This window comes from Nycticebus coucang, chromosome 3, assembly GCF_027406575.1.
Source record: "Nycticebus coucang isolate mNycCou1 chromosome 3, mNycCou1.pri, whole genome shotgun sequence".
Classification (NCBI taxonomy): domain Eukaryota; kingdom Metazoa; phylum Chordata; class Mammalia; order Primates; family Lorisidae; genus Nycticebus; species Nycticebus coucang.
This window is the reverse complement of record NC_069782.1, coordinates 33,610,401-33,623,054: the sequence shown is the minus strand read 5'-3', so window position 1 is coordinate 33,623,054 and position 12,654 is coordinate 33,610,401. Positions and strand designations below refer to the sequence as shown.

The window sequence follows — 12,654 nt, the reverse complement described above, 5'->3', positions numbered from 1 at the left end:
TTATCCTAAAAATATGAAGAATTGAAGTGTTTTAACCCAAGAAAAATATCATCAGATTTGTACGTAGTATTCCCTATAATGTGATTAATTGATTGAAAAAGGGGGAAAGGGGAGGATGTAATCAGTTAGGAGGATATTATAGTCCTTTAGGCTTATTTTGGTGGATGTTGAGACTATAAAGAATGACCAGAGGAAGGAAAGTCACCCATGCTGAAAAGAAACGGTAGGCGAATGTGCGGTGTCATAAAGCTTGGGGATATGGTCTCAAGTCAAATGCTGACCAGGGGTTGAAGAGGATTATTTATGGCTTATACCACAGAAACTATAATGAGGTTTGACCTTGCCATTCCTCTTCCCAGAAATATGAAATGGCTTCTCCTGGGCTCTGATAATAACATCTGTACTCTCTGTTGTGGCATCCCAGGGTCTGGTTTCATCTATCTGTTTATACAGCATGTGCTATCAGAACGCACCTATTTGATTTGGTGAAATAAACTGAGAAATGTTACTCTTTGTCATGTAGAATGCTGCCCAGCCCGGTACTTATGCAGTGGGGAGATATATAGATACAGGTGGATACAGATATAAATATCAATACACACACACACACATATATAGTACTTCTCCCGTCTTCTCCAGGTAAATTACAAACCTCTTAAGAAAAAACAATGTGTTAGTTCTTTATCTTCATTGCCCAACCTTACTTATTTTAGTGAACAATAAATTCTTATCGAATTAAAATGATTTCTTATTTCTTATCCCCTTGTGTCCGTATTTCACCAAAACCTAAATTCATGACAAAAAGTCTCCACAGAAAAATTTAAAGTTAGTTTAATAAATGTTTAATCACATTGTGAACACATGTGACAACCTTAAGATATCAAATGACAGGGCAAAAGTATGAGAGTGCATAAAATTCTTTATTTAGAACAATAAAGTATATGTATATATAACGTAATTTCAAATTCAAACCTGTATAAAAAAGGGGTCAGGACATATACCTATTTTAAAAAGTACACATACAGTATATACACATACGCATCACATTTTACAAACTTTTTATTTAATTAAACTTCAGTCATAATAAAACTATGTAGGATAGCGTTGACGTACATTTACATTACAATATGCAAACTCCAATCTATGACTGAACTAGGGCTATATACTGGGCATTCATCTAAATGAACACTTTTCAAGTCCATTGATTTAAAAAAAATGGTGACAAGTGGACAGTATCATCACAAACTAATCCTTAGAATATAGGAGAATAAGGTATTTTGATTGAAAAATCATAGTTCGTGAGTCTTGTAACTCAGAAATCAAGTATTTAGAAATACCATGGTTTTTAGTATAAATAATTACCTTAATTTTATTTAAAAAGACATTATAAGGATGTAGTTGGAGATGGCATTTATAAATAAAATTATAATGCTTAGCAAACATTTTAGGATAATAAATACCCATATGAACATGGATTATTTCTAAAACAATACTTTATGATGATATGAAATCATTATTTTATCTTTACAAAGGCATATCAAGACTAGTTCATGGAAAGGAGCAATATGGTGAACGGTGTCATCAAACTCCACAAACGAACTAATTAGAATTCAGTCTGAATGGTTATACTTTAAAGCCAATTTTGAAATAATTTCAAGGATAAGCTGGCTTACTTTAAAATTCTTATCCCATTTTCCAATTTTAAAATGTAATATACGGATTACCCTTTTACAAATTGGTTCTAATATATCATTTGGCATTCAAAAACTTTATGAATATCTTACTTTTTCTACTCTTACCTTTCAATAAAATAAGAACATTTAAATGCTTCATTTGGTACATTTCCAAATGTTACACACATCTTATATTTTCTTGGTTAAAATGACTAAAAAGGTACTATTGGTTTTCATTCTTCAGAGGTGATCCAAAATGTTTATTTAAGAAAAGAAAAAAGCCATCTTTTGTGTAAATGGTTATCCAATTTAACTTACTTGAGATTGAACTTCACTTTTACTAAGGGACCCTATTTACATTAGAAACGAGAACATCAACAACTTTTTTTATGGTAAAGATGCTTATTCACAGAGATCAGTTTGCATATTTTGCATGGGATAGTTTCAGCTCCATTGTCTTGGACAGTCATACAGAAATAGGGCTCACCCCTAAGGAGTGCCTTCTGAGTTTACCATACAGATAAATAAAAAGTTGAGATCCAAAGAGGGGAAGTGATTTACCACATCAGTTAGTGACAGAGTAGAAGAGATTCCCGATAATCTTTCCCAACATTCATCCCACTATGTCAAAATGCCTTTGTGAAATATATATTTCTTAAAGGAGAATCAATTTGGAATGGCTAAAATCCCCATATTGGAATCAAATTTTGAAACCAAAACCTAGTGGCAGAAAAAATTTTTAAAAACCTATGATTTCTGAATGGATTTTTCTGTTCACTTATAACTTCAGTTGCATTAGAGTACTCAAATGTGCCACGAAAGCTTCTTCAACATACTTTAATGCTCAATGAAATATACTTAATTCTTACTAAAAGGAAATATTTCATTATGTACACATACTTTTTCATATATTGTTACTTTTTTCACACCTGTAATCCTTTTTAAGAGGATACGTTACTTGTTCTAGTATCATACTGCAAAAGGTCCATTTGCCTTCGACTCATTAAAATGTGGCAGTGTGGGGAGCACGTTAGATTATGATACAATATCCAGGAATCGATATCACCAGGCAGGCACCATTTACTATAGAGTCAATTTATTTATAGACTTGGTTTCTACCAAAGAGATGTAAAGCTTTCAGTGTAATTTAGAATTTCCAGATTTCTGAGATCATTTTAAAAGGTGATTTTGAAACATTAGAAGAGAGAACCCACTGAAAAGGAGATTTTGTGGTTTACTACCTTGGCTTCAAGTTTTCCATAATTTATGAAGAAGGATATTTAGAACACATCTGGGATAAAATTAGCAAAGATATATATGTATATATATATACCTATTCTCAATTTCATAGCATATATGACACAGTTAATGTCCAAGCAGCTAGCATCCAAAGTAATGTTCAGCATTTTTCTATTATTCATGCACTTTATTGAATTTTAGAGTTTTAAAAATTGGCAATCCATGTAACTCTCAATGAACCAATACATTTAATAGGCAGGACATATATCCCCTCCCTTATCATGTCAGATTTTGTAACTTGATGCATTTGTTTAACTCCATGGACAAACTTTGAGAAAAAAGTACATTTATTGTACTCCCAAGCACAATAAACAGCATTTTCATAGGCCCAAGTAATTTGAAACCATTGGTTAAATAATCCAACCATCAGACTGAGAAGTTATTTGTCTTCTCAATTTACACATGACCTGCATACATCCCTCAAATTAATCTATGTCTGTTTATTTCAAAACAGTCAATGCTGTATACTGAGACAGGCCCTTTCAGCAATTAAACAGGTCTGTGATTTTATTACTAATCAATTGTACCATGGGATATCAGAGGGACTGAACAAATTAATGCAGCTTCCCAAAGCACCTGGGTCGTATCTTAGAGAGATGACTAGTGTTTAAGGAACCACAGCACGTTATCTGGGCTCTTTGGTACAAAAAAAGAATAAAGGCCACTTGCTGGAGTTGGTTTGGATTATCTTCAACATAAGTTAAAATCCAAATACTCTAGAAATTCTTGGACTTTTGAAATTAAAGGAAAGCTAGCAGTCGGTTTTTCATGCCCTTTTGTATCAGTTCATTGAAAATGGTCATCTGTGGTTGTAGCCAATGGCAAGGGTATTATCACAAAGATTAAGTTAGAATGGAAAGCTGTGACTTCCTTTAGGTGTACATCACTGACATGTTATGTGTTAGAAGAACCTTCAAATCAAACCATAAAAAGTCATTCGTTAGTCAGATGTTCCCTTCACTATTAAAAAAATGGCAAGGGATATTCACATAACGTCTTATAAGATCTAGTTTAAAAGTACAATGTCCATCTTAGGAATTCCTGCCAAATTTACTCTTAATATGACAAATGCTGTCACACATTTTAAACAGCAGACTGACATGCATAACTACATAAAGCTTTCTTTTTATTTTTAATTCACAAACCTTAATAATATAGAGTGCCTGATTTTAAATAAACGGTTCTTTTAAATGGATAATGGTGATTATACTATAAATAACTAAAGTTTCCTGATTCCTTGTGTTCTTGTAAAAAAGCCAAGTAACCTAGTTTTTTTCAACACCCTTATTAGCTTGTGGGTGTGGTTTTCTAACCTTAGATACTAAATATCATAATTTATTTTTATTCTCTCCCATGGTGGAAATTGAAAATGGGACCATCTTACATTTAGCATTTTCTCCTAAGTCCCTTTACAGAGCTCTGCAATAGTTTTAGAATATAAACATGTCATAACATATTTTGCAAACATGACTTATACACTCTATAGGGGTCGAGGCACAGGGATACCTTCCCAGGGGTGCCAAATGTTCTCCTCAGCACACTGTCCTGCTGGTCAGCGTTCATAGCGTCTTCCCGCCATGACTCTTTTTGGAGAGTCTCCCCTGTGCCAAGGCATAACTCAGTACTGGCTCCCCCGCATGGATAGAACCGGGCAGCCATGTCCATTTGTCTGGCAGGACATGGGTGAGCATGGTTTACATCAGGAAGAGATCAAGTTCAGACAGCATTGTTAATCAGCAACTACAATCCTGTCACTTTGCCAACTCCAATCGCTTAGTTCCCACTGCTTTCAATGCCACAGAATGGCTGCTGCTACTGAGTTTTTAAAATATTTTCTAGATCTCCTTGAGAAAAATTATTATCCCCCCTTCCCCACTATCCAGGCTGAAATCAACTTGCAGAAACTGAGATAACTATGGACTTCAGGTTGTATGTGAAGAGTAAAAGTTGGGTTGTTTTTCAGCATCTAGACATTTCTGGAGCTGTGCAAGAGGTGTGTGCGCTCTGAGACACGTGCTTTCTCCTCCAACATCAGTTGCGAGTTCTACGTGAGACCACAAGTCCCCCAGGTCCTTAAAATAGTCTTGTTCCATGCAAGTTCTTTATAGATGATTAATTCAGTGCCAGTTTCACAGTAAGTCACTCTGTTCCAATTTCTGAATCATCCACATAAAGTCATGAGTAGCAAGGACAGATAAAGATGTGGTCTGTCACTCCAGACAGAATATGAATTTGTTTAAAGCTGCTTCATTTATGAAGCAAACATGAACTGTTACCATCCTAGAGAGGAAGGAAAAAAGAGAGATTAAGGTGTTGCCTGCGTTCTGCCTTTTTCTCCATTCTCAATAGCTGAAAACAATCATATGAGATCAAAGAATAAATCATAGATTTACAACGTATGTTTCTACTTACATAGCCCAAAAGAACTTGATATGTATTTTCTAAGATGAAATGATCAGTAGAATTCTCTGATCTCCCTAACACTTAATATTATCTGAAATGATCTTAACTATTTACTGTTTATCTCCTCCCATTAGAATGTATAGTAAGTTTCACGAGGAAAGGGGGCTTTATTTATGTTGTTTTCTTTTTTTACTGTCGTACATCCACTCTTATAACAATGCCTGCCTTATAAAAGACAATAAATATTTCTTGGACCTGAGAATACATGAGTAAATACCCTGCGGCTTTCTTACCCCCAGACATTGCACCAGTTATCTCAGTTTATCAACCTATTTCACCTTGAATTTCTCTAGCAAGGCTATGACAGACAGAAGACAGGGGGTGAAGGGAGAAGAGGTGAAGGACAGGACAGCGTCCAGGGAGAAGAGAGTGGAGAATAAAAATAATAAGTAAGTCACAAGTAGCATGGAAAAGCTAACCTGGGGCAGGAGGAGAAGCTGATCAGAAGCCGCTAACAAATACCGTTTCCCCGAAAATAAGACAGTGTCTTATTTTAAGGTGTGCTCCCAAAAATGCGCTAGGTCTTATTTTCAGGGGACATCTTATCTTTCTTGTAAGTAGGTCTTATTTTCGGGGAAACAGGGTAGCACCCTCACGTGCCCACCACGCAGCTGCAGTCTCCAGACTGCCTTGCTAGGCTCTAGCTCACTTCTCCCGACTGAGGAAATACTACAGCAGCAGCAAGATTTCATTCAGTACTTCCAGGTGTGAAATCCTGGCCCCACATCCTGACAAAGCCTCTGGGAAGGTTCATCTGGCCTCAGCACAGCTTATTGTACTTGGTGAAGCATGAGTCCTTCGGGGCTAATGTTGAACTACTGAGTCTTCTGATGTTTCAACTTTCCAGTAAAGTATTTGTACTTCTTTATCTACTTTTAAAAATTATATAGTATCATCACTGTTGCTTCAATCCTAGCTCCTAAATAATCTGTTTTGCATTTTTCTTCTTCCCTGTTGGCTCTCGTTCCCTACCTTTGTCCTTATCAATCCCAGAATCACAGATCATTGGCTTTAAAGTATTGAGATCATTACATAGATTATCTATAAAATTCCATAGTGTGAATAATAAGAATTACAGCAATTTTTCCAGTCTCTCTAAATGTAATGTGTTAAAAACTACATTACATAACAATTTACCAAACAGAGAATTCTAGAAACTAGAGAACCTATACTTAGGAGAGCAGAATTAATTTTTTCCCCTTTATTAAATCATAACTGTGTACATTAATGCATTTATGGGGTACAATGTGCTGATTTGACATACGATGTGGAAAGCTTACATCAAACTGATTAACATAACAGTCTCCTCACTTAATAATTGCTGTGGTAAGACATAATTATGAGATATTAAGATAAAACTTTAGAAATCCAAAATATGTAGAAGATATTTTAAAAATACCTCCTGGTTAGGAAAGCAAAAGGAAATCACAGAAAGCAAGAGAAGTTTACTAAAAGCTATGAATACTAATTTGAAATTCTAAATTTAAGGCCGAGCATAAAATGTAGAGAAGCAAACCTGGAAATCTATTTTTTTTTTTTGTTCCAGAGTCACTTAGAGAGAAAATAAACTTGAAGGCTAACAATTGTTTGCCCATTGAATAAAACTACAATTTTTATAATGATACCCTGGATTCTTGCAACAAAATAAGAAGAGTATTATCATCCCCCCATTTCATAACAAAAAACCAGGAGTTCAACAACACAGGAACTCAGGCATCTAGGACTCCACACCTAGCTAAGTCCCAGAGCCAGGGCTTGAGCCCAAGTCTAATTCCTTTCTAGTCCTCTGTTTCACAATGTGTCTACAGAAATAAAAGCTCAGAAACAAAACTGCCAAATCTTTAGAACCTATTTGTCAGGGCCCTTCGTGGACGCCACTTATCAGGGCCCAAGACTGGTTGGTCTCCAGCCCTGGCTTATCTAGGTTGCAGACGCAGACTGCTAAGCTACCTTACTCAGGAACAATTGCTCTTAGGTGCCTGAGGGCTATTTACTTCAGCTGACAGAAGAGAGTAAAGCAATCTCCTTAGACAGAGAGATCTTAGTCTTCAGCAGAGCTTAGTGATCTTCAACAGAGAGACGCTGTGCTGGCATTCTGCAGGCAGCAGAAGTGACAGAGTCAGAGTAAGGGGGTCCGAGATAGAATGCGCATGCTCCCCACTGCCTTCTCCTCCAGCCTAATATAAGGCTGATCGCCTGCCTCTCAACACCACAGGTGTAGAGCCTGCCAATTCACCCAGGCTTTCATCTCAGGAGCTCTCTCATGCTTGTTAGGAGAGCTAACTCCCTTTCCATGCCCTTTTCACCAAGGTGTTCCATGATTGAACTATACAGGTATTTCTCACAACTCTCAGTCCTCCTCGCCAGAGGCTATAGCGGCTGCTACATTTATTATTAGGAAATATCTGGTACATCTTCAGAGATGTTGCCATTTGGTAAGTAACCAACCATGCCTAAGCCCTGTGGCCTCAATTTCCAAGCTTGACTTTGGCTTGTCCTTATTCCCATTCTCAGATCTATTTTTTTTTTTTTTTCTGTCTTGGCTCAGACACACAGGAAACTTCTAGTTTGTGTTTCCTTTATGAATCTCCCCACAAGCCTAATTATAATGAGAATAATTTATACATTTACCATGCTGGGGCAAAGCCAATAAATTGCTAAGTGTCTGCAAACCCATGCTACTTAGACTCCACCAGACAGGGCCTTCTCTGTGACTAAGCAGTCTTTCTTCTAAAGTCTCCATTAAATATTATTTGGAGATAGTCTCAAATTTCAAATCTGTTATTTTCAGTGCTGTTTTCTGAAGTTCCAGTGTAACATATTTGGCCCCTGGTCAGTTCTAATAATACAGTAGAACCTCCATAACTGACCACCTCCCTACACTAGAAGGTGACCTACTTTTCACAGACTGGACATGGACCACATGTCCGTTATCAGTACAGTAGACCTATTTCCTTATGTTGACCATCTGCATATGTTGGTCAATTTGCTACAGTCTCTTGGGTGGTCGACGTAACAGAAGTTCTATTCTATTTACCAACAGCTCCTTCTCCTGACTTCCATTTTCTTTCAATGGCATCACCATTTGCTGAGTCCCAAAGTTCTAAATCATCCATCAGAACTTGGATTTGTTGAGTCTTTGCCTCTCACATCTTTATGGGAAGACTGGCTTCACAGGTAGACTCCCTTTCTTCTGTTCATCACTTCCAGCCACCTGGCCGCACCAACTGTTCCTTTACTTCTGCCACATCTTTTCTATACCCCCTCAAACTCTTTTTCAAACTAATGACCACCCTTTCTTCTCAGCATTTTAACCCTTTATATATGACTTCCACTGGGGTCCTGCTGTACAAACTGGGTCTTGAACACATTACAGTTTGTATTTTTGTGCTTTCTTAACTTAGTTTATGCCATTTGTCATAAATATTTAGCTCAATAAAAATGCCACTTTCATTGTCTTACTGAGAGTGATTTCTCCTGCCTTCAGAAAAGAAAATTGCACCTGGGCATGCATGGAACAGTTCTAAGAGACGCCCATCCACACCGACATCTGGAGCTGTGATGACTTTGTTTCTTATGCTGCCATATGCAATGGCCCTGACTTTGAACTCCTATTGAATTTTGTTTGTAAGCACGTTTTATTACTTTTTAAACTTTGGATCTTTTAGTTTACTTTTGACAACTGGTCCTTGTGCATGTCTGTCATTTCTTTTGTAGGCTATATGCAACTTACAGAAGTAGGTTATATTAAGCTTTGCATCTTTCAATGCACCTACGAGGGTTTGTTGGAATCACATGTGCGGGAAGAGTAAAGAGCAGAGTTTTACCGCAATGTACTAACATAAAATAAGGCTTTTAATATAATTTATGTATATTTTATTTCTCTTAATCTGTGCTATACACAACCCAAGACATAAACGATCTTGCAAGATGCCACAGCTGGATACCTGGCATCAGCTAAGTGGCTAACTGGATTTTTAACTTTTCATATAGCTGTTCTCCCGAGTGATGTTAAACACAACTTCAGTATATTTTTCCTTAGGTGCAACATTTTTGTTTCTAGTTTATTACTTACATTCCTTCCATGTCCTTCCCTTGTATTTAAACTGTTAAACCCTCCTTACTTCTCTTCATTTCCAAATTATAAGTTATTTCCTTCTGAGAGCTAACTATTCCGTATGTTCCACATCACAGTGTTCCAGTATTTACCTTGATTTAATTTGTTTTAGTTGGTTATACTTCCATTTCAGGGAGAAATCCTTGCCATAAACCTGAGTCATTCCTTGCATTTTCTCATTTCCAGCAAATTATAATCCAAATTATACCTATTTTTTTTAGAATGTATAATTACAACTCCACCTTTCATGTCTATCTTGGTTCTCTGTACTATTTTTCTTTTTTTTTTTTTTTTTTAGAGACAGAGTCTCAGCTCACAGCAACCTCCAACTCCTGGGCTTAAGCGATTCTCTTGCCTCAGCCTCCCGAGTAGCTGGGACTACAGGCGCCCGCCACAACACCCAGCTATTTTTTGGTTGCAGTTTGGCCGGGGCCGGGTTTGAACCCGCCACCCTCGGTATATGGGGCCGGCGCCTTACCGACTGAGCCACAGGCGCCGCCCGGTTCTCTGTACTATTGTTATGCTTATTTGTGAGGAAGATTTCATCTCCTATCACATGATAGACTGTTTTCCTATAACTCCCTGCACCACACACCTCTCCTCAGAGTAGACTCGGAGTTACTCAGAGGGTTCTGAACATCTGCTGGTACAGGACCAACTCTAAGGCTTACTCCACATGATGGGTAGTCAATAAATGATTATAAATGAGATGTACACATTTTGACCTGGGGTTGCAGATTTGTGGTGATGACCTGGGCTCTTTATCTCCTCTTTCCCTATTTCTCCTCAAGCATTTGAATTCTAACATACATATATATGTATAAGCAAGTTCATTTCTAATTTTACCTACATAAATTTTATTCTTACATTGTTGCAATTCACAAAAACCATTTATGTCTTTATTCAATACATATTTATTCATTATTTATGTGCGCAAAGTAGAAGTGATAGAGTTTGGCAGGATCCTAAAATTAAATTCAGAGACATGTCTTGCCCTCTAACAGCTTCTGGTTTTGAAAAGGACCCAAAATGTTTATTTAAGTGGGTGGTGCCTGTGGCTCAAAGGAGTAGGGCGCCAGCTCCATATGCCAGAGGTGGTGGGTTCAAATCCAGCCCTGGCCAAAAACTGCAAAAAAAAAAAAAAAAAAAAAAAGAAGAAGAAAAATGTTTATTTAAGTAACTGTGATGTTCTACACACAGCAGGAACACAAATAGAGATAAGTTTCACCTGGGAAGTCACTTTTTGAGGTGGTATCTGAGCTGAGCCTGGAGGGGGCTTTGCATAAATTTTCCATGAAGGGAATTTGTCACTTCTTCTGTCACCCCAGTATCCATTTCACATTGACTACTCAGTCAGTGTGAAGAGTTCATTTCTGAACAATTCTGGGCTTCTTTAACCTGACTAATGTGAGTCATTTTATACATCAGCGATATTTCATAGTTGAAGAAAATTAAGTTAATAGTAGAGAATATTCCTCCTTGACACACACATCTTGATGTTTCATTGATCTTTATCAGCAAATTACACACACACAAAATAAGCCATACTTCAGAGGAAGCATCTTCTTTGCCATTTGGGTCAACATTTATTTAGGGCTCATTCCTTCACTCAGTCTCATTTACAAAGAGCCTACAATGCACAGATAAGAAGTTAGGTGTTGAGGATACAGCAAGAAGCAGGGAGACCCAGCTCCTGCCCTTGAATGTTTTCTGACTAGTAGCCATGAAACGCTACCTTTTATCCTCCTAAAACAAGTCTCTAGGTTTCCTCATCCTAATCCACTCTCCAAATGTCATCGGACAAATGCCAGTTAAAACCACACGGTTAAAGACCTATGTGCCAAAAGAAGAATCTCAGCAATATAATCCAAAACAAATCGACAGAAGACACCACTTGAGCATTAAAGACTCAATTAACTATGTAATGTGTGGTTTGTGAATGTCCAGCTTAAGGGAACTGAAACAGCTATTAGGAAAAAAAAAAAAAACAACAACTATGAAATTTGTCCTAAGGTTCAAAGGCACAGAAATGAGTTTCGAGAAAAAACAACGATGTCAGCTCGGGGAATATTGCTCGAGAAAATAAAAAGGATTGAAGCTGGACACGGTGGCTCAAGCCTGTAATCTCAGCACTTTGGGAGGCTGAGGCAGGAGAATTGCTTGAGGCCAAGATTTAGAGATCAGCCTGAGCAAAAGTGAGACAGTGGCTCTCTAAAAAAATAAAAAATTTAGTTGGGTATGTTGGTATGTACCTATCATACCAGCAACTCTGGAGACTGTGGCAGGAGGATCATTTGAGCCCAGGAGTTCAAGGTTGCAGTGAGCTATGATCACACCACTGCACTCTAACCTGGGCAAGAGAGACTCTTTTTCCAAAAATAATGGAAAAAAGAGGTCTATGCACTTTCAGTATTTGACAGAATAATAAGCTTAGAGAAAAGCTGTGCTGGGGAGCAAAAAAAAAAAAAAAAGAGCTTTAAATATGGTGACCAAGGGAATGCTTTAAGACAAAAGTGAAGAAGTCTGTGTAATAAAAGGATAAAAGAGTTAGAGAAACGTGCCATGTAATTATTACATCATGTTATATTGAGTTACTGAAAAAATGATGTTCTTTAACTATAAAAGTGAGCTGCGAGGGCAGACAAGGCAGTCTATGACCCAGCTCTCGTGAGGAAGATTTGACTTGGAGATAAGAATCTGGGGCAGAAGTGAGAGCTGGAAGGAAAAGGAAGAGCTCACCACTGACCCCATCTGTAATAAACGACGAGAGTCAACAGCACTTTTATGGCCAGAGAATGCACAGAACTGAGGAATTATGAAGAGAGGACCTTCATATACCATTGTGGAAAACAAAACTAAATGTTGGTTAGCAGAAGTCAAGGTGAGGAAGCGCACGAAAGTAGACAGGACCAGAGATAACGGCCACCAGTGCCTCCAGCCGCGTCTTTCTCTCCTTTCACAGACCCCACAGTCATAGCACAGCTCCGCTGCTGCTTTACAATCAGTGCACCTGAGTTCTGGGTCGCGAGCGGGATGTGGCAGGTGGCACTTGACCTTGATAATTTTACTGTTCTGAGTATAAGCTATTTTGACATTATCCTT

The 12,654-nt window shown here is 37.6% G+C and overlaps 1 protein-coding gene across 2 annotated transcripts in view; it reads right to left on the bottom strand.

Moving 5' to 3' along the window:
- Positions 1–840: 840 nt before the first annotated feature.
- The window catches only part of KITLG (KIT ligand), a 90,845-nt gene continuing 79,031 nt past the window's right edge, over positions 841–12,654 (bottom strand). For both annotated transcript variants that reach the window (XM_053585606.1, XM_053585607.1), the window contains one exon: positions 841–5,252. The gene's annotated coding sequence lies outside the window, so the exon portion shown is untranslated. The remainder of the gene's footprint in view (positions 5,253–12,654) is intronic.